This window comes from Castor canadensis, chromosome 6, assembly GCF_047511655.1.
Source record: "Castor canadensis chromosome 6, mCasCan1.hap1v2, whole genome shotgun sequence".
NCBI classification, from domain to species: Eukaryota; Metazoa; Chordata; class Mammalia; order Rodentia; family Castoridae; genus Castor; species Castor canadensis.
In genome coordinates, this window is record NC_133391.1 from 114892132 (window position 1) to 114914027 (window position 21896).

General features: G+C 41.1%; 1 protein-coding gene across 9 annotated transcripts in view; it reads right to left on the reverse strand.

The window, feature by feature from the left end:
- The window catches only part of Pde8b (phosphodiesterase 8B), a 222960-nt gene that overhangs the window by 31125 nt on the left and 169939 nt on the right, over nucleotides 1-21896 (reverse strand). The gene's annotated exons all lie outside the window — the stretch shown is intronic.

Here is a 21896-nt window from a genome sequence, read left to right on the forward strand (position 1 = left end):
TCTAGTCATAGAGTGATAGATGAGATGAGCCAGAAAAAAAAAATAATTCCTCAACTTTCTCTTCAATCCCTGATATTATTTCTTTCATCTGGTCTAGTCTATTGGTGATGTTATTCATTGAGATTTTTAATTGATTTATTGAGCTTTTCATTTCTGTGATTTCATTTTCCCCAACCCCCAAATCTCTATCCCTTTGCTGAATTTCTTGTCCATGTCTTGACTTCTTCACTTCATTCGTGTGTTTATTTGAACCCTATTTGTCTGTTTCAAAACAAGACTTTTGAATTCTTTGTCTGGCATTTTAACCATTTCAGGAGTACCTTTCTATCCCATTATTGAAGAGTTATGGACTTCTGGAGGAGTCATGTTGCCTTGCCTTTTCATATTTCTAACTTGCAATCTGTTGGAATGAATATCTCTTGTGGTTTTATTTGGGGATCTTAATGAGCAGACTTCTCTTAGGGCTCAATCCCTAGTACTACTCAGAAAGGAGAAAGCAAACCAGATATAGAAATACAATTAAAGTCAACTACCATACCACCAATAATGATAGAAAAGAAAACAGCAAGAATACTATAAAATATGAAGTTACAGATTAAGATAAAAGTAATAATAAATTAAAGAGGGGCAGGGAAGGAAAAAAGAAGAAACAAAGCTAAGTAAAGGAAAAAAGAAGAAAGAGAAGAATGTGAGGAAGAAGAAAAGAGCAAGAGATAAACTGATTCCAAAATTTTAAAAAACACATAAGTAGAATTAGAAAAAGGCAAGAAGAGGAATAAAATATAAAAGCAAAAGATTTTCAAAGTACAACAATTCTAAAAATATAGTAGGACAAAAAGGCTATAAAGAAAATGCAAGTCAAAACAACTTTGAGATTTTACCTCATTCCAATCAGAACACTATCATCAAGAACACAAACAACACATGTTGGTGAGGATGCGGGAGGAAAAAGGAACTCTTATATACTATTAGTGGGAATGTAAATTAGCATAACCACTATGGAAAGCAGTATGGAGATTCCTCAAAAAACTAAGAATAGAACTGCCATATGATCCAGTGATACAATCCTGGGCAGAGGAAAGTAAGTCAGGATACAATAGAAACTCCCAAACCCACGTTCATCACAGCGCTATTCACAACAGCCAAGCTGTGGAAACAACCCAGTGCCCTACAACCAAAGACTGGATCAAGAAAATGTGGTATATGTACACAATGGAGTTTTACTTAAGCATAAGGAATAATGACATGTGGTTTGAAGGTAAATGGATGCAACTGGAGGATATCATGGTAAGTAAAGTAAGCCAGGCTCAGAAAGGCAAAGGCCACATGTTTTCTCTCATATGTGGAAGATAGATCCAAAAGATAAACATATACACAAATAGGGGAGAGAGAGAGAGAGAGAGAGAACTTGTTTGTAATAGTGGGACTATAGGAAGGGACTAGGAGGAGGAGGGAGAGGAAAAGAAAAAAATAGTGAATAATATCAAAATACATTGACCTGTGTAGGAAGATGGTGTAACAGAAACACACTGAAAGTTGTTGAACGATAGGGGGAGGGTGAAGGGTAAGAGAGAGTAATAGTGGGGATTGATCTATACATATATATAAAAGCACAATGTATTCCTGGGTGAAATACTACAGAGAAACCCCTTTGAACAATGAATATATACTTTAAAAATGAAGGACAGAGTGTGTACTAGTGGGAGGGTGAACGCAGAGGGTAAAGGGGGGTGAATATGGCTAGTGTACTTTATATACTTGTATGAAAAGAGAACAATGAAACCTGTTGAATCATTTTACATCGGAGGGGAGGGAGATGAAGGTGAATGATGGTGGGGAGGTGAACCTAACCAAGGTACAATGCAAGCTTATATGGAAATGTCACAATGAAACCCCCTGTACAACTAATATGTGCTAATAAAAATGTTAAAAATAAAATAAAATTGTATATATTTACAGTGCCTATGTGATACTTAGATATATATACTTAAATTATTCCATCTAATTAACATAACAAAAAGTAAAACAATACTAACAATATAGCAAGAATAAGAGGGGAAAGTTTAAAAAAAACAACAATTAGAGAAACTTCTTTCTGAGTCCTCTAAATGTTGGAATGTGTGTGTGGCGAGGAGGAGGATTGGGCAGTGAGTCAAACTGAAGTCTCCAGTAGTTCCTAGTGCATAGGCTAGTGCTGTATGTGGACTGAGGGCCAGTGTCAGTTGTCAGCCTCAGGGCAGCCTTCACTTTACAAGCTTCCCTTCTTTGTGGCCCCAGTGAGCTTTGCAGCCTGTGGGCCAGGCAGGTTCCCACTCACTCCAGAGGTCCCCTCACCATCTGTGCATCCAGGGGTGTCCCCTGAGTGTAGCTGAGAGGGGAAGAAGCAAATAGAGCCCTGAGAAGGGGCAGACTGAGGAAACCTAGCACTGCCTGCCAGTCTCAAAACTTTCAGATCCTGCCCAGCAGTAAATCACCCCATGAGAGGGAGGTGGCTGGGGAAATCAAGTGATCCCCTGGACCTGGATCTGTCACATGCTCTCAATGAACTTTCATTGCATTTATCATGGTTCGTAACTTTGTACTTACTTGACTCATATTTTTTTCCCTGCCAAATTATAATTTCCACTTGGAAGGGGTTTATGTCTAATTTGCTTACCTTTTTATATCCAGTGCTAACACAGTGCCTGGCACATAGACGCTAATAAATATAAAATAAATCCATAAGACACTGAGATCAAACAGGCTCTTTACCAGATAGCTGTGATGAAAGTATTGTTACTAGTGATTTGGCCCTTACGTTGGTCTTTGTTGATTACAGATAATGCTTCTGTCTCTAAAGACATTAAATTGTAAAGTGTTTCATACTAAAATACAGATAAAGAAATTCCCACGTGTGACTTTTGAAAAGCAAATATAATATAAAAAAAAATAAATCCCTGTGATCGGCTAGTGCAAAGCCTGACAAGCAAAGAATCATGATGGTACATCCTTTGTTATTTATCTCATTGTATTCATTGGGATGGTAACAATTGATGATTTTATTTAACAAATATAATGACTGTTTATGTTTATCCATACATTTGTCATGAAGTGTAAAGTGGCTAAAATATTTCTTGATCATATAGGAGAATGCTAGCTTTGATGAAAAAGATTTTGACCAATGTTTTCAAAGTCAGATTTATATTGTTATTTTGCTTTTGTGTGTCCTTCTTAATGCTATGAAAAGGGTCAAAAAGTTTGAAAAGATGAACGAAAGTGCCACTCACTTCAATAGTCAAGGTAGCTTACAGATTTATTAAGCAATCTTTTTTTTTTTAAAAATGAACATTCTTGATGTATAATTTCATGACAAAACTGAAGGCTTTCGTGGCTAGGACAAGACTCCTTTGATGAAGTGGAGCTCAAGTGCTGGATGCAGAGACCTGATGGAGGAAACTGAGTCTTTGGGGACCCTCCCTTCATCTACATGGAATGGAAATGACAGTGTGAGTGGTATAATGCAGACATCTTTGATCATCTTTCTTTACTGAAAATACTTTGATGAGCATTTTCTCAAAGCAAAAGGATCTGAAGCATAGATCAAAGATCTTTTCTGTCTCAAAACTTGCACCCAAGCAGCCCCCAACATGGGAATAAAACATCTCATGCAAGATTCTGGGCTCCTTTTCTCAATGATTGACTTCACATAGTTCCCAAAGCCATGGCCATGGCCATTTGCCTTCTTGCATTCTGAGGCTGGGTTCTCAAAATCCTGTCCCAACAAGACACAAAAGGGTTGCATAGATGCAGATGCTGGTATTTGGTGGCTGATCTCTTCATGAATTTTATGAATATAATAGACCCTCCCCCTTTTATATTAACAGTAATTAAAATATTATTTATATAAAAGCAAAATGCATTGACTTGATATAAATGAGAGATTATACAAGTTTAAATGAAAAATCACAAGCTGTTTCCTATATCGACTTCTGTATATGGCATGAGCATAGGTTTACCTTCCTCTGATGTTAGGTATTTTCTGTGCAATGCCAGATCTATATGTTCAGATGTCACTTGGTCAAATGCCCTTGACCTCCCAGGGCTGGTGCCCACTAACTTTGCATTCCACATGCATTTGTAGAGCTTTCACTGAGAGGCACTCATGGTTTGGCCTAGTGAGAATAATTTTTGTATGAGTCCTTATCTCATACAAAAACACTTAATGCAAATTCGCGCTCAGGCTTAAATACTTTACCTTTTATTCCATGTCCAATTTCTCTTTTAATGACTTTCAAGTACCTACAATGTAAGAACCACTTTGCTTCACCACCTGGCAAATGTTGAGTTTTCTAATATGGAAACAGACGTGTGGTTCTCAAATGTAAGCATGAATCAGAATCACCTGGAAGCCACCTAAAACAGATTGCTGCCCCCAACCCCAAGAGTTGCTGTATCAGTGGGTCCAGGCATTGGGTAATGCAGGATGCCTTCATGCTCCAGGTGTGGTCAACGCACCACTGGCACTGGCGACTCCTGAGAGATCATTAAAACTAACTTTCAGCCTCTCTCCTGATTTATGGAACTAGAATCTACATTTCACACAATCTCTAGGTGATTTAATTACACATTGCAGTTTGACAAACTCTGTTAAACTAGAAAAGTCATAGATTTTGGTGCTTTTTGTTTTTGCAGTATTGGGGATGGAATGCAGGGCCTCGAGTATTCTAGGCAAGCATTCTACCACTGAGCTACAGCCCCAGAGGGATCATAGGCTTTGGCAGCAGGTCTTTTGAGACCTCTATTTGTAATTGTATAAACCTGAGACAGTCAGGAACTTCAGCAAGTCTTCATTTCCTCATGAGTAAACAGAGACTAGTACCTACTCTATTAATCACAATTGCTCAGAGAAACACGAGTATGTGTTTGTGTGTGTGTGTGTGTGTGTGTGTACATACACACATATATACACATGTAAACAGAGAGACAGAGGGAGGGAGAAGGGGGGGATTATTATATGAATTGGCTCACAAGATTACAGAGCTGCAAAGTCCCACAAGAGAACCAGAGAGATGATGGTGCAAGTCTTACTGTCTGCCACCTTGAGAACCTGCAGTCCGAAAGCATAAAGGCAGCAGAGAGGGACATACCAGAGCCTGCCCTCTGTCTTTTTTATTCTCCTTCAGCCTCAGCCCCTTGGAAGGTGCTGGCCAACCTCACTGAGGGAGAGGGGGATTCCCCTTTCTTAGTCCACCAATTCAGGTACCATCTGAATCACCCTCTGGATATATCCAGAAAGAACATTTACCAGCTATTTGGGTATTTTTAATATAGGCAAGTTGCATCTAAAATTAACCATGCCACCTTTTGAAGAAGATCAGATAAGACAACATGTATAAAGTAACTAGAAGCTTCAAGCTGGTCTTGACATTGGAATCACCTGAAGGGCTTGCTAAAACCCACAGCTGGGCTCCATCCCATAGTTTCTGGCTCTTCAGTTCAGGTGAGACTTTGTACTTCAAACAAGTCCCCGAGTGATGCAGAGACTGCAGGTCCAGTGATCGGGCTTTGAGGACCACTGAGCTGGGCCACAGTGGGGCCCTCTCTATACATTCTTTCATGTATTCTGTTTGTCAAGAATCTAGTTTCAGTGATCTCTACACTGCTTACTATTTCAGGACTGATTTTAGCTTCATTTCCTCTGAAGCCCAAGGCTGAGCACATATGGGGTGCTCTTCTGAGTGGTTTGCACATAAGTAGTGTTTCTCACTTGTACACTGTCATTCCTCAGCCTGTCCCTTCACTGCTCAGTGACAAGAAGAACTTGCATATAAACAGATTCAAGAAATTTCATTTTGCTCAACATTTCCTTTTCTTAAGGAATGGCAATGGTGGGTAGCACTTTTGCTACACAAACTGTGAACCCACGTTTCTGCTGGATTTTGTCAAGAGAATGAGGGAATTACAAGGACCTATCATTTCCCCCCACTCCTTGTGGCCCTGGCCCTCAGCAGAGTCATTAAACTACTTAATGACATGATGGTGAAAATAAGTACTCTGATTAGCATAAAATAGGAGTGATTCTCAGAACCAATACTTAATAAATCAGGTCTCCCACGAGCTATAGCAGAGGTGGGGGCAGCACAAAGGGAAAATTAGTAATAAGGAGAGGGTGACAGTGGAACACAGTTTTAGCAATCTGTGTCTGGAAGTTCTGAAAAGGTTGTGCATTAAAATCTCTTGTTTACATTTGTGAACAATCACCCCCCAGGGAAAAAGGGAATTGCCAGTGAATCACTCACCTTCTAATTTGATTCAAGAAATATTTATAGGGCCTGCAATGGTTAGGTCCCAGTCCCCACTCTCAAGGGATTTACTGTCTAACAGGGGTCAAAACAGATGCTTTGACAATTTCATTCATTCATTTGGGGTTTGTTCAGCATATACTATGTTCCAGACCAGGTCCTAGGCACTGGGGTGTGGCAGAAAACAAGAGATAAAGTTTTCACTCTCAAGGAACTAGTTCAAAAGTGTCCAAAGATGGCACCTCCCAAAAGGCGGGAAGTCAGTGAGTTAAAAGGTAAGTTGAGGGGCAGGTGCGACGGTTGAAACTGCAATCCCAACTCAGAAGGCAGAGAGATCAGGAAGATGGTGGTTCAAGGACAGTTTAAACAAAAAGTTCCAAGAGACCCCCATTTCAACCAATGGCTGGACGCCATGGCCCATACCTGTCATCCCAGCTTTGTGGGGAAGCACACACAGGAGGATTGTGGTCCAGGCTGGCCTGGGCATAAAATGAGACCCTATCTAAAAAATAGCCAATGCAAAAAGGGCTAGGCTGGGTCATGGCTCAAGTGGTAGAGCACCTTCCTAGCAAGGGTGAGGCCCTGAATTGAACCCCAAGTACCTCCAAAAAAAAAAAAAAAAAAAGAAAGAAAGAAAAAAAAAGTAAGTTGAGGACATTTCCACACTTAACACTAAATCTTGAACACACGTTCAAGTCATTCACTGCTTAGAATACTGCAGCCATTCCCAGTCCTGGGCTGCCAGTCAGAGGGCTGAGGCTACCAGTCAAGACATCCTAGGATATGATACCACTCACCCAATTTGGCCTCGGGATGCCCCATTAGAAATGGATGCACATGAGGGGTAAACAACATTCCTGTGCACCGGAAAGGGAAACAAGTGGATGAATGAAGCAGCATTTACCATTTTTTAAAAGTATCCAATCTCATGTGGCTTCGGCCGATGTTTTCCCTGCCAGACACAACTAAAAAAATGGCACCCAAGCCCAAGCAGAAACATTCTTATTAGGATACCTTAACTAGCTTTCCCTTAAAGTCCATTACACTGGGATGTGAGTGTAGTGGTGACAAGCTAGCTGTAAGAAGACCAGGGATATTTAATTTTCTGGGCAGCCCTGGCTGATGGAAGGGAGATACGGACAGACCACATCCAGTGCAGTCAGGATACATTCTTACTTTAAACAGAGATGAAGTTTGCTTTTGACTATCTTAGCCTGTCAGTTGTTCAGACAATAATGCAATTATATTGAAGATGTACTAAAAAAATCCATTTAGAACCCATGTCTGAAAGCAGGAAATTGAATATTTTTTGATAAAGTTGCCCAAGTTAACAGTTTATTTGGGGTCATCAGGATGGGGCCACCTGTCTTACCCTGAATGTCCCTGCTGCAGCCATTCATGTAGAGGCTTCATCACCAGAGGGCCCCATACAGTCAGACTCTTGGGCCCTTGAGCTCCCCGGAGAAACTCATGACACCGCAGAGGGCTCTATGCAAGGAGTGAAGACAGTGTGATCCAAGTGCAAGTGGATCCAGCAGAGGGTCCTGCAAACACTACTGGGAACTTTGTTAGCAACCACATTGCTATGTCAGCATCTAATCGTCACACACAACTACTATTTTGCAAGTTTCCCAGGGAAAACCACTATGTCTTATGGGAACTGTTTCAGTGCCTAAATCTCCACATTAGCAATGCAATTTCTCAAAAATCAAAGGCCCTAGAGTTGAAGGGGTCTGTGTGAGCTCTGGCACTGGCTTTTGGCAGTATCATACAGGGAGGCAGCTGAAGCTAGGTGGTCAGAGCATTTGCCCAAAGGTATAGAACTAGCCTGAGAGAGGACAGAGCAAATGGGCACATTGCCTTCTCATCAATCTTCAGTGCTCAAGAACAGCAAATACTTAAGAAAATTTTCTCTTAATTTCTGTAACACATATGTTTAAGGGAAAAATATTAACACTGTCTTGTTGTTTTGCCATGTATGTAGATATAATATATAGGAAAAGTATAGCAGAGGGGTAGGAGGAGGGTGGCAAATGGACTTTACAATGCAAAAGTTTCTCTGTTTCACATGAATTGGAGTTAATATTAGGGTATATCCACTACATAAAGTTAAAGGTCTGCATGGTAATCCTTAGGGCAGTCATTAAGAAAACAAAGAGATTTAACTAAAAAGTCAATGGATAAATAAAATGGCATTTAAAAATTTCTCAAATATCTAAAGCAAGGTCTGTATAAAAGAACAGAGAAACAAACAAAATAAAGGGACTAACAAAAAACGATAGCATTGTAGACTTGAACCCAACCATATCAATAATTACATTGAATATTAATGAACTAAAGACTCCAATTAAAAAGCAGAGATCATAACTGATAGAACAAATCCAAACATGATCTGCCTTCCATAGAAATGCATTTTCAATGACACAAATTGAGAGTGTATGGATGGGAAAGTATACATGATGCAAACAAATAAATATAAGACTGGCATGGGTATGTTAATGTCAAATACAGTGGATTCTAAGATAGAGTAAAACCTAAGTTAAAGAAGGGCATTTTACAATGACAAAGGGTCAATTCATCAGAAAGATATAACAATTATAAATGTCACAACAGAGCCTTAAAACATAAAGGAAAAATCAACAGATGGAGAAATAGACAAGTCTAGAATCATAGTTGAGGAGCTTAACATTAGAATTAGAAAAAATAGCAAAACCATAAATTATATGAAGAATGTGATCACTCACTTTGATCTAATTGATATTTATGAAACACTTCATACTTCTGAAAAGAATATACATTTTTTTCAAATGAACTTGAAATACTAACATTCAGACCTTTATCTGGTCCACAAAGCCTCAATACATTTAAATGGATTTAAATCATATCAAGTATGTTTTCTGACCATAATGGAATTGAATGAAAAACTGCTAACAGAAAAATAGCTGTAAAATCTACAAATATAGAGAAACTATAAAAACAAAAACAAAATTTCTAAATATTCAATGGACCAAAGAAGAAATCAAGAGGGAAACTATAGCTAGGCAATGGTGGCTCATGCCTGTAACCTTAGCTACTCCAGGAGGCAGAGATCAAGAGTATTGCAGTTCAAGACCTGCTTGAACAAATAGTTCTCAAGACCCTATCTTGAAAAATACCCAACACAAAAAAGGGAGGGAGGAGTGGCTTAAGTGGTAGAGTGCCTGCCTAGCAAGCATGAGACCCTGAGTTCTAAGCCCAGTACTGCCAAAAAAGAGGGCAGTTATAAAGTATTTAAAACTTAATGATAATAAAAACCTTGGAATTGGGTAAAAACACTGCACACCTGTTGTTGCTTCACACCACTGCAGAAGGCAAAGAGGAACATGGAAAGCCCGTGGCTTCCTCCAGACACTGCCAGATGCGTCTTCCCCCATTTCTTATTACTGTAATACAGCCATGAATTCAACTGCCTTTGAATCCTTGAGCTTTTAAAGTCAGTCACCAAATAGATGGGTAGTCCTGGAGTCTCTAAAATGATACACCAACATTTCTGGATGCACACAAATACATCTATATTGAAAAATTGCATAACACTGCAGAAAGAAATTAAAGATCTGAACAAATGGAGAGCTACACCATGTTCATGGATTGGAAGACTCAATATCATTAAAATATCAATTCTCCCTAATAATAAGTTTTGTAAGGGACTAGCAGAGTGGCTCAAGCAGTAAGAGCACCTGCCTCGAAGGCGTGAGACCCTGAGCTCAAATCTCAGTACCACCAAAAAAAAAAAAAAAAAAGTTAAAAGAAGTTTTGTAAGCCTTGGGGTAAATATTATCAAGCTAATTCTAAATTGTATACAGAACACAGGATAGAACAAAGAACACAGGACAACAAACCAGTTGAATAATTTACCTTCCTGACCCTTGAGACTTAGAGTAATTGTGTATACAGTTGGCATATGGATTGACAAATCCATGAATACCATGGAACAATCCAGACAATCACTTGACTTTAATAAAAGTTTCAAAGTAATCCAGACAGGAAAGTCTTTGAATGAAGGTTTAATTTCAATAACTGGTCACCTACAAAGACAAATGCTAAGCTTGATTCCATTTGACATCATAAAAATAATTCTAGATGAATGATAGATCTAAGTATAAAAGATAAGACCGCAAAGCCATTAAAGGAAAATATAAAATATCTTTTATGACTTGGGGATAGGCAAAGTTTTCTTATGTAGGTCACAGAAAGCAGTAACTGTAACATACTAATAAATTTTATCAAATTTAAAACTCTGTTTATCAGAATACTGTTAATGAATAGGAAAGCCATTCAAGAGTAGAAGAAGCTATTAGCAAAACATATATCTGGTAATAGGTTAACGTATGAAGTCCTTCTACAATTCAATAATAAAAGCAATCCAATTAAAAATGGCAAGGGCTTTGAATAGACATTTCACAAAAGCTGATATACAAGAGGCCAATAACACATGGAAAATTGCCCAACATCATTAGCCACTAGAGAAGTGCAAATTAAGTCCTACACACCTAACAGAATGGCTAAAATTGTAAAGGATGGTAACATTGACCATGGATAAGGATTTGTAACAAGGACCAGGATGTGTGTGACCTCTCCTACACTGTTCTTGAGAATGACAAATGATAAAACTACTTTGAGAAAAGAACTGGGTAGTTTCTTACAAGCATATACCTAATCTGTGGCTTAGCAAGTGTACTCCTAGGTATTTTCCTAAGAGAAATACAAAATATATATTCACAAAAAGGCTTGTACAGAATGCTCATAAAGGTTTTGCTCATAATTGTCCAAGACTGGAATCAATTCAGATGTCTACCGATAAGAGAATGGATAAACAAACCACTGGGATACTACTCAGCAATTAAAAGTATCAAACTGATATACTAAAAAACAAGTCTCAAAAACATTATACTGACTGAAGGAAGCCTATACAACCATGTACATATTTTATGGCTCTGTTTAGATGAAATTCTTAAACAGGCAAAATTAATCTCTGGTGGAAAAACGCCCAGATCAATGAAGGGTTAGAGATCAGTGGGGAAGGAATGAGGGAACTTTGGACGGTGGTGAGGTGTTACATCTTGTTAGGGGTTTAGGTCACACAGGCGTATGCATTTGTCAAAGGCCATGCAAGAACCTTTGGTAAGTACCATTCACCATTTACATTAGTCTCATATAAAATGTAAGCAAATACAGAACAGTAGTTAGTGAATGATATATATGCTAAAACATGTTGTAGGGGAAAGTGCTGAGGATGCAAATATATGAAATTTACTTTGAAAGACAAGATGGACTGAAGCAGGCATGGAGACATGCACATTTGGAGTGACATGCTATCATATAACATAATGTTAAAGGTAGAATCTGGGTAGTAGGTATGCAGGTGTTTGCTGTAAAAGTCTTTCAACTTTGCTGTATGTTCAACAGTTTCACAACAAAATGCTTGAGAAAACATTGGTTGGAATGTGACCTGAGGATGTGCTCTGGATGTCTTTTTCCTGATGCTTGCCTCCTCCATGTTTTATGAAAAGTGGCTGAATGTACTTATGCTATGAGTAGTCTACATTTATTCAAAGGCACTGCTGGGAGGAGATGGGCACCTCTCCTGGTGCTTCCTACACACCCTCCTCAGCCTCCTTTTACCAACTTGACTGTGGACCATTTATTTCTTTTTTAAAACTACATTGGCTACACACCAGGCACAGTGCCTCAAGCTTATAATCGAGGTAGTATGAGTGTGTGTGTGTGTGTATGTGTGTGTGTGTGTGTGTGTGTGTGTGTGTGGTGGGGCAAGGATTTGAGAGACCCACTCCATCTCAATCAACAAAAGTTAAACATAGTGGTGTGTACTTGTCATTCCTGCTATAGAGGAAATAGAGGAAGCATAAATAGAAGGATGGTGGTCCAGGACTACCAGGACATAACCACAACACCCTATTTGAAAAATCGCTAAAGTAAATATGACTTGGGGGTGGGGCTCAAGTAGTAGATCACCTGCCTAGCAAAGACAAGGCCTGAGTTCAAATCCCGGTACCAAAAACCAACAAAACAAAAAAACTTACACTAGCTCCCGATAGCCTATAAGGGTTGTTCAGGTACTGAGGCCATGCAGCACATGGCCCCTTGGCTTTCCTGTGACCTGGAACATTTCTTTTTTTTTTTTTTATTCATATGTGCATACAAGGCTTGGGTCATTTCTCCCCCCTGCCCCCACCCCCTCCCTTACCACCCACTCTGCCCCCTCCCTCTCCCCCGTACCCCCTCAATACCCAGCAGAAACTATTTTGCCCTTATTTCTAATTTTGTTGTAGAGAGAGTATAAGCAATAATAGGAAGGAACAAGGGTTTTTGCTGGTTGAGATAAGGATAGCTATACAGGGCATTGACTCACATTAATTTCCTGTGCATGGGTGTTACCTTCTAGGTTAATTCTTCTTGATCTAACCTTTTCTCTAGTTCCTGGTCCCCTTTTCCTATTGGCCTCAGTTGCTTTTAAGGTATCTGCTTTAGTTTCTCTGAGTTAAGGGCAACAAATGCTAGCTAATTTTTTAGGTGTCTTACCTATCCTCACCCCTCCCTTGTGTGCTCTCGCTTTTATCATGTGCTCAAAGTCCAATCCCCTTGTTGTGTTTGCCCTTGATCTAATGTCCACATATGAGGGAGAACATACGATTTTTGGTCTTTTGGGCCAGGCTAACCTCACTCAGAATGATGTTCTCCAATTCCATCCATTTACCAGCGAATGATAACATTTCGTGGAACATTTCTTCACTCCAGAAACGTGAGCTACTCAGCACCCTGTTAGTCTTGGCTTGCAGATCTCATATGTGTCTCCAAAAGGAAAATTAGGAATCAAGTTCCTCCCATGGAATGTCCTCTTCACTGTGGCTGCCTGTCTTCTGGGGACCCCTCACTGTCCTTGCTGGCTGTGTCACAGTCCAGCCCTGGACCAGGTTTTGTCCCACCACAGAAGTCATTTCAAGCAGCTTTCAGTGTCTTCCCTGTTCTGATTCTTCCTGTCCTCAACCAACAGCCTTGCACAGTGCTGGGTAGGTGACTAATAAATTCAGATGAAATTAAATAACATAAAATTATTTGTAATTAGGTTCCCAGCACCACCTCTTACAGGTCAATCTCTGGAAAGGTACTTGACAAACTACACAGAGGAGCAGACAGCCCCTGTTCTGGCCTTATTAAGTCAAGCGGACAATACTTAGATTCATGAAAACTGAAAGAAGGCAGAGATGTGGTTACACTCTGACTTAAACACATGAAAAAGAAGAACTGGACATAGAGATGTTTTGACCAGAAAACAAGCCAGATTTTCTGCCAAATGAGCTATTGAGCTATGAAAGAGAAAGGGAAGCAAAAAGAATGGCCCCCCAAGTGAGTGTCCTGGGTGTTGCCTGTTGGTGACTTCAGAGGTGGAAGGCGCCTCGTAGGCATGAAATGGAGGTCCCTGCTGGAGAAGTAAGAGACAAGGTCCAGGAGGCTGAGGTGACACAGGGTCATGGGGCACTGAGATGTGCAGAGGTCAGAGGAAACCAAGGAGAATTCAAAAGGACATAGTTTATCAAAACGATGATGCATAATACAACAATATTTGTAATCTACTAAGTACTTGTTTTATGACAGATCTGGGCTTTTTCAAGGCATCATCTCAATTAATCTTCATATCCAGTCCCTCTAGTAGTATCCTTACTCAACAGAGGAAGAAACTGATGCTCATAGAACCGTCACACAGCCACTAGATGTCACAGTTCGGCATCCACGTTCACATGACAAAATCAGCCGACAGTGCAGCTCTCAGAATGTGTCTTGTCAGTGGCTAACAGGACAGCCGATTTGTCACCTGGAAGCCCAGCAGTAACAGTCAGAGAAACAAGACTTGGAGTTTCAGTCCTACAATCACAAGTATAATGATTTATTGAAGATAGCTTTAAAAAATCAGTTCTCATAGCCTAAAGGATACTGGATAAATTTTTTAATTTTAAATTAAACAAAACACCATATAAACCTCACCTGCACCATTACTTTTCCCACCAGATCTTACATGAAACATTAATGTGGAAGAGAAATGAAAAAACCAAGTGAAACAAACACCTGTCAGCTGAAGCAGGTTGCAGGGCTTAGGAGGCATTTGGAGTGGATTGGTGTTGCATGTGTCTCAAATCTCACTGTGATCCAGAACTAAACAGCCATTGAGTCAGGTCCTGCAGGTAGAGATGCTCCAGTGCCCACAACCAAGCCCAGGGAAAGGTCCACCTGTCCAGAATATCGTCTGTCCATTGGGAGCACCTCACATGGACCAACCTCTACTAGGGAAACAGTGACATGGTTGGGAAGACAGATGGGGTTCCATTCTCAGGTGCTCACTGAGCTCACCCAGAAGAGCAACTTTCCCAGGCTGGCCTTCTGCAGGGTCTGTGGTGCACACACAGGGCTTCTGGCACCCAGGAACCACTCATGGCTCCATGGGCTTCAAACCCACTGCTGCTTCACTCTCCTTGAATGCAAACATGCATCCAGAAGATATTTTCAAGCCAGAGCTCATGAGGGAGGCATGAAGATGATGAAGACATGGTCCCTACCACTAGCAGTTCCACAGTGCCTGGTCCTCTTTGTGAGAACTGGACAGAGGTCAATCTTCTATAAGCTGCCCTCTTATGGCCAGCTGGTCAAACTTTCTAGAAGTCAAACCTCTCCAAAATGTCTAGCAGGAAACCTCTCTAGACTAACACAATCCAACTACATGGCCCAAATCCTGCAGAGGCCTTGCTCTCAGCCTCAGTTACACCTTGGCAGTACATTGGAATCCCTTGGGAAGCTCTCAGAGCCCCTGGGACACAGGCCTCATTTTCTTTCTATGCTTCTAACTTGCCACGTAATTACAAGGTGCAGCAAAGGTTGCAATCTACTTTTTTAGCCTTTCCATATTGCTCAACATTGGACACAAATGCTAGAGGTGTCCCATGGCCACAGGGCAGGTGTGGACACTCTCCCTGAGATACTTCCATGGCCTAACAGGTCCAGTGTTCCTGTGATTCCAACCTGACTCCTAGGAGTCTGCCTTTGGCTTCCTTTCTAATTCCTGGGCAATGGTCTTCAAATAAGCACTGAGAGCCTTTTGAACAGTTCTACCGATTGAAACCTCCTCAATATCTTCCATGAGACTCAAAGCGCTCAAGTGCAGGCCGTACTTGTGCCTGAGTTTTGGCTCAGGCTTGGAATGAGGCACTCTGTAAGAACTGATGAGCGAATGGTATCCCTGGGAACTAAGCCTTGTCTCCCACCCACTTACCCCAAGCACATATACCACTCCTGCTCAGCCTCCCAGACCACAGCCAGCTATTGCTGATTTACAAACACTAAGGAAAAGTTTCACTGAACCAACCCACTGCTTACGTTGTGATTTTGGGATGAGGGACACATGGGTCAGGAGGAAGGTTAAGCACAATACAGGTATTTCCAGACTCTTGGAGCCAGATTCTGAATCCCAGCCCCAAAACTTTACCTTCAGCAATTCAGAGTGTCAGATTTCCCCAAATGTGGCAGAGCACATTTAATCAGGAGCACTTCAAATTCTTCCTCTTCCTCATTTTTTCCATTACTGGCATCAGAGGAGACCATACTTCTTAGAAACTATCTAAATAAGGCACCACATAAGGGAAGGCTGGAAACCTGAACACAATCCTTTGTACACACTGCTGACTACGGTTGCAATGAATGACCCATTAAGCAAAGGAGCAGGTGGCACCACATTTGGGTCTTGGGTTTGCATTGGCTGCGTACTGCCAAAGTATGATAAGAAACGAATTCTGAAATGTGCAGTTAGCTGACAATGCTCAACACACATTACTGCACCCCTAATGGCACCCAGTCCTGGGGTGAGCTGCTTTGATGACCTTCACAGGCAGCAGTGATCCCAGGCTCCAGCTTTTCCTAAGAGAGGCTCCAGGCCCCTCTGTGTATGTTAGCTATCTCATTCTTTCTTCTTCCACATCTACCTGCCCAACTGTAAAGTCCTTCCGTGGACATCACATAAGCAGACTCCCATCCATGTAGTATGACTTACTTCAGTCCCAGTACCCAGGAGTGATGGCCATGGACCCTGAAGTCCCTGGAGCAGGGGATGTAGAGGGACTGGGCAAACACAGGTGGGCAACCCAGGCTGGGCCCCAAGTGTACTTGTAGCTTCAGCTCCCCACTGCCAGTACCTCAGGGGTCTGACCAAGCCCAGCTACCCTCTCCTGTCCTGCTCTAGCTATCTTTTGGCTTCTGCAGGAGATTCCTCTCCCCACAAGGACACATTCCAACCTCCATCCAAATCCATTTCACTCAACATCTACTCCTCAAAGTCCCTGGCTTCCAATGTAAGAGAAACCATCCTCTATGAAGGAGGCATATCTGCACTTGTATTTCTTTTATAGCCATGCTGCTAACTACTTCAGGTTTGAATCCTGGCCCTACCACATACACCTTATGTGACACTCGGATGAGTTTCTTGACCACTCCAAGCCTCAGTTACCCCATTTGTAAAAAAGGGATCACAATATTCACTTCCTGGGGGTTGTGGTGAGAACTATAGGAGCTGACACATGACAATTACTGGCAGAGTAAGGGAGAAGAAGTGTCAAGACACCATATATTTTCTCATATGAAACGTAAGCTCCCCTGATCAAACCAGATCAAGACAGGAAGCTGCTCTCAGTGATCTGGCTCACAGAGTAGCATGAGTGTGTAAGTGCTAAATCTATGCTATAGTGAGGAGAAGTGGCGGGGGCAATCATAGAGGAGACACTGACCTGGGGCAGATGAGCAAGAAATCTCTAGTAGGATAAGAGGATGAGCAGGCTAGATGGAGAAACAGATGTGGCACAGAAGCACCAGCAAGCCTTGTATATTTAGGGAACTACAAAGTGTCAGGGAAAGAAGGGAAGCAGGTGGGAGTTTCTTCTTAACCATGCCTGGTGATGGTTTCCTAGGTAGGGGAACCATGGTGAGCCCTTCAGAATGAGGACTGGGGACTGGATGGGATAAGAACAATGTGCAAGAAAATGTTTAACCACTGGCTCATTGCAAAATGCAGAGATACCTGCTTCTAAGTCTACCACAGATTTTACTGATAGGAAGTGGGAGGTCAGTAAACTTTGGCCCAGGAGCTTCAACCTGTCTTTGCAAACAGAACTTATTATAACACAGCCTTGCCCATTCATTGACATATCATCTAGGGTGGCTTTCTCACCATAGTGGCAGAGCTGAGTTGAGAAGCTGCAACAGAAACCATAAGGCCTAAAATATTTACCATCTGGCACCCCTGTTCTAAAAAACGTACAACACACAATTCCTAGATAATACCAAAATATAAAATACTCTCCATTGTAAAGTCTACATAGCCAATGAATTCTCACAAAATCTTTGGTTGGTTTTTGCTGACCTTTTGTACCTGTTCCAGTTTATAGTTATAAATGGAGAATGAGTGGAGTTTCAACCTGAATGTTAGTTGATATTTTCATTTACATTTAAAAGTTCTAAGTACGGCCAGGTATGGTGGCTCACACCTGTAATCCAAGCTACATGGGAGGCAAAGATTGGGAGCATTTCTGTTCAAGGCCATCCTGGGAAAAAGTAGTGAGATTTTATCTCAACCAATACTGGGCATGGTGGTGTACACCTGTTGTCCCAGCTATGCATAAATAAGAGCATTGCAGCATAGGCTGGCCCAGGCAAAAACATAAGGCCCTATCCCAAAAGTAACTGACACAAAATATTTCTGGGAGCATGGCTCAAGTGGTAGAGCACCTGTCTAGGCCAGCCAGGTCGAAGTCCTGAGTTCAAACCCAGTACCACCAAAAAAAAAAAAAAAAAAAAAAGATGTAAGTAAAATAACAAAGATTACGGAATTTCACTCACTTGTTAGTGGCATGAACAACTTCTTGAATTACATACTAGTTTTCGAATATTAGAAGAATGCTTCAATTTTTTGAGCTGTTCAGAATGAAACTGCTATAGACATACATTTAAGTTTATTCTGTATTACTGTATTATATTATTATTATATTATAAATATTTTCTCCATGCCCTGATTTGTAGCATTTGCTCATTTTCTTGGCCTAAAAATACCCCCACGTGGCTGTCTGAAGCTGTAAACATGTCACCACTGAACTGGAGTGGCATACCTTCATGTGGTCCTTCCATAATAAAGATGAAATAAATTTACATAACTTGAGGAGTACAGATAATAGTAACATCCAGTAACATGCTTAGAAAGTCATGGATTTTGAGTACTTACTAATTCTCAAAAATAAAATTTGCTCAATTATAAGCTTATACAATTTAATTTTATTTAGAGGAGATGGGAGTCTCACTTGTTGCCAAGTTGGCCCTGAGTTTCTGTACTAAAGAGACCTCCTGTCTCAGTCTTACAAGTAGCTGGGACTACAGGCACACACACCTGTACCTGACACTATAGATTTTTTTAATTTAAGTAGGGTTGATTTAACAAATGTTTCAGAAAATTAAGCAATCAGTAGCTTTCACTAGTTGTCATGAGCTGGCTCCAGTACACACTGATTGCATGGGGACAGAAAGAGCAGGCATAAGACTGGGCAGACAGCTGGATGCCCTAATGGTTTGACTAAAGTGTCAGTGGGAAGGAAAAAGGACATGGAGGCGAGTTGTGACAAAGACATAATCTTTAAAACTAAGTGACTTCTAGAATGCTGGGGGCTCAGGAAAGCCAGGATGCTAAGGGTGCTTCCCTGGTTTAGGGTGCAGGTGACTGAGTGGACAGGATCCCATTAGCCAAGCCAGGGATGACAGGGTATCAGGAGCAGATATGGGCAGAGACATGGTGACTTCAGCATCATCCATCCTGTGCCTTCCACTGGGTCAAAGTGTATGGCTCAATAAACAGATGAACAGCTGCTCAGCTGAGGCCAAGTCAAACGTCAACACCTCAGAGTTTTCCATACTGTAAAGTGAGTGAATTCCTTCTGAAGAGTTCAAAGCAACACCAGCTGTTGCTTTGGAAAATAAAAAAAATCTCAAAGTCTGCTAACATCCATTGTGACATTAAAAAAAAAAAAACAACTGGTAAATAAATAAAACTTTAAGTCAGGTCTTAGGCAATGTAAAATTTCTTGGGTTCTATTAGTACAAGTCTCTAGAATAATTTTAGTTAAATTTCAGGGCACAGACTTTCCTCCCCAAACACTAGCACAGCTTCTTTAAGTCCTAGTTCTTAAATGCATGAGGGATAAGCAGGTAATATTAATTTTTAAGAAACAATCCAGCTGGGCACCAGTGGCTCACGCCTATAATCCTAGCTGCTTGGGAGACTAAATTGGGAGGATTGTGGCTTGAGGCCAGCCCAAACAAATAGTTTGTGAGACCCCCCCCATCTTCAAAATAACCAGAGCCAAAAATGGACTCAAGGCGTGACCTGAGCGCTTTGCAAGTGTGAAGCCCTGAGTTCAAACTCCAGTCCCACAAAAAGAAAAAGAAAAGAAATAGTCCAGTTATGTCTACTTCCCACTCATTACCAAACCTAGCTTACATTTCTTAAATCGAACTAATTTTTCCCTATGTTTAGGCCTCCAGTATCCAGACTTACCTAAGTGGGATCGCATATTGGAGTAGGTTATTATTAGTAAGGGGCATTAATGGTTTCCTGCAAGGGAAACTTTATTTTCAGCTCAGACTTATAGTTCCCTCCTCTCTCTTTCCCCATCTACCACCACAGGCCAAGTGCTCTGTAAACACCTAGTGAAGTGGCAGCGAGGACAGAATGAGAGAACAGAGAGGTAAAAGAAACTCACTGTACAGAGCGGACAACCTCAGGCCAGCTGCCCTATAAGCCATGTTTCTCTGCTAGGGCAAATAACACCCATGTCTGCTGTTACCTGGGCAGCATCTGCCCACATTGTGCTTGGCGTAGATGCACAGGCCTAAAACATCCTAAGTTTCCCTCCCATAGTCGGTTAAATGACTCCCTCTTAGCTTTATACCTTTGGGGCCTCACAAAGTCTGTCATGACAAGCTTCAGCAGTCACCACCAACACTAGCCATGAAACGGTCTTCTCCTCTTCTGAGGCAAGACCTTCCCATGTACCCATTCCAGTGTCTTTCCCATGTCCCCTCTCCCTGCTGTAAGCTTTTGTATCTTGTACCCTCAGAGTCTCCCTTGGTTCCTGCCACACAGCAGGTACTCCATTTAGGTCTGTTCAGAGTTTGGTTATTCAAAATGTGGTTTCTCAGGAAAAATGTGTTTTTTCAATATCAAAGGCCTTTCTGTAAATAGCTTCTTGTAAATATGTACTAAAGTTAAATGGAAAAATTTGGATAATTTTGTTTACTTAGTGGCTTTACCAAATATATCAACAAATATTCAGGACACCTGCTGTGAGGAAGGTACATATATACAAACTCTGCCTCATGGTAATACATCAATGGTCTAAAAATACACTTCTAAATGTGAAGAACCACTTTCAGAGGCAATTGAGGGCATGTTTCAAGTTTTAGTTGCTTTTTTTTTAAATTTTGGACATGTGCCTCAAAGAATAAGCAAATGTTCTTTGTAACACTGTATGAGACATCTATTTTATATATAGGTCAAAACTTTACATGGAATCATAATTTTGGAGGGGGAGACCCCAAGGGTCACAAAGATACTAAGAACAATCTTTTTTGATTATCTTTAACCCAGAACAGACCCTGCTCTCAGACTAATGATCACAGTTTACACCATCCAAGTCCGAGCCATTCATCTTGGCCCGTACCTCTCAAACTTCAGCACACTTGAAGGTTTGTTAAAACAGGGGGCCAAGGCCCAGCCCCAGAGATTTTGATTTCAGAATTCAATAAATTCCCAGGGACCACCCTTTGGGAACCACTGATCTAGTCTAGCCTCCTGTGAATTACTCAGAGATTTTCCCAGTGAGTGCTGGGCTTACCATGTGATTACCTCCCAAGGCAGGGCTAGAGGGACGTTTTGCTGGTCACTAAGGCTATCAACTTTTGTCAGTTCTATCATGTAGTGCTTTCCCTATGTTGAATCTGACATGATTCCCTAAAGCTTGACTCTGTTTTTACCTTCAGGGCCCAGACCCTCCTTCCTCACACAAAGCTTTTACGATACTGAGAACCTTGTTCTCTCTCCTTCCTGTTCCCCTCACATCTCATTTTAGACGCCTCTATCTTTGTCTTATGTATTAGTATTAAAGTTCTACTAATCTGTACAATTTTAAGATTAGCTAACTATGAAATCAAATGTGCACGAACCTCTAAAATTTGTATGTCAAAGTGAGGTTTTGTCATTGTAAACTTGGCCATCTCAGTTCCTATTTCTGTCTCTACTGTTCTCAAAAGTTGTGTATGTGACTCGCTCTTAAAGCTGTGACTCCCAAGTATCAGTCTGGCTGAGGTTAGGCTGTGATGATGCTCACATCAGCCTGCAGGGGAAGAAACAGGGTTTCCCACAAAGCCTAATTCCTTCAAGTTAAATAGCTGCTCTCCACTCAGAGACTGTGCTCTTTCTGTTTCTCAGGTTCAAACAACTTTCCTGCCATGGAAGGAGGTTGAGGAGGAGAGTCAATG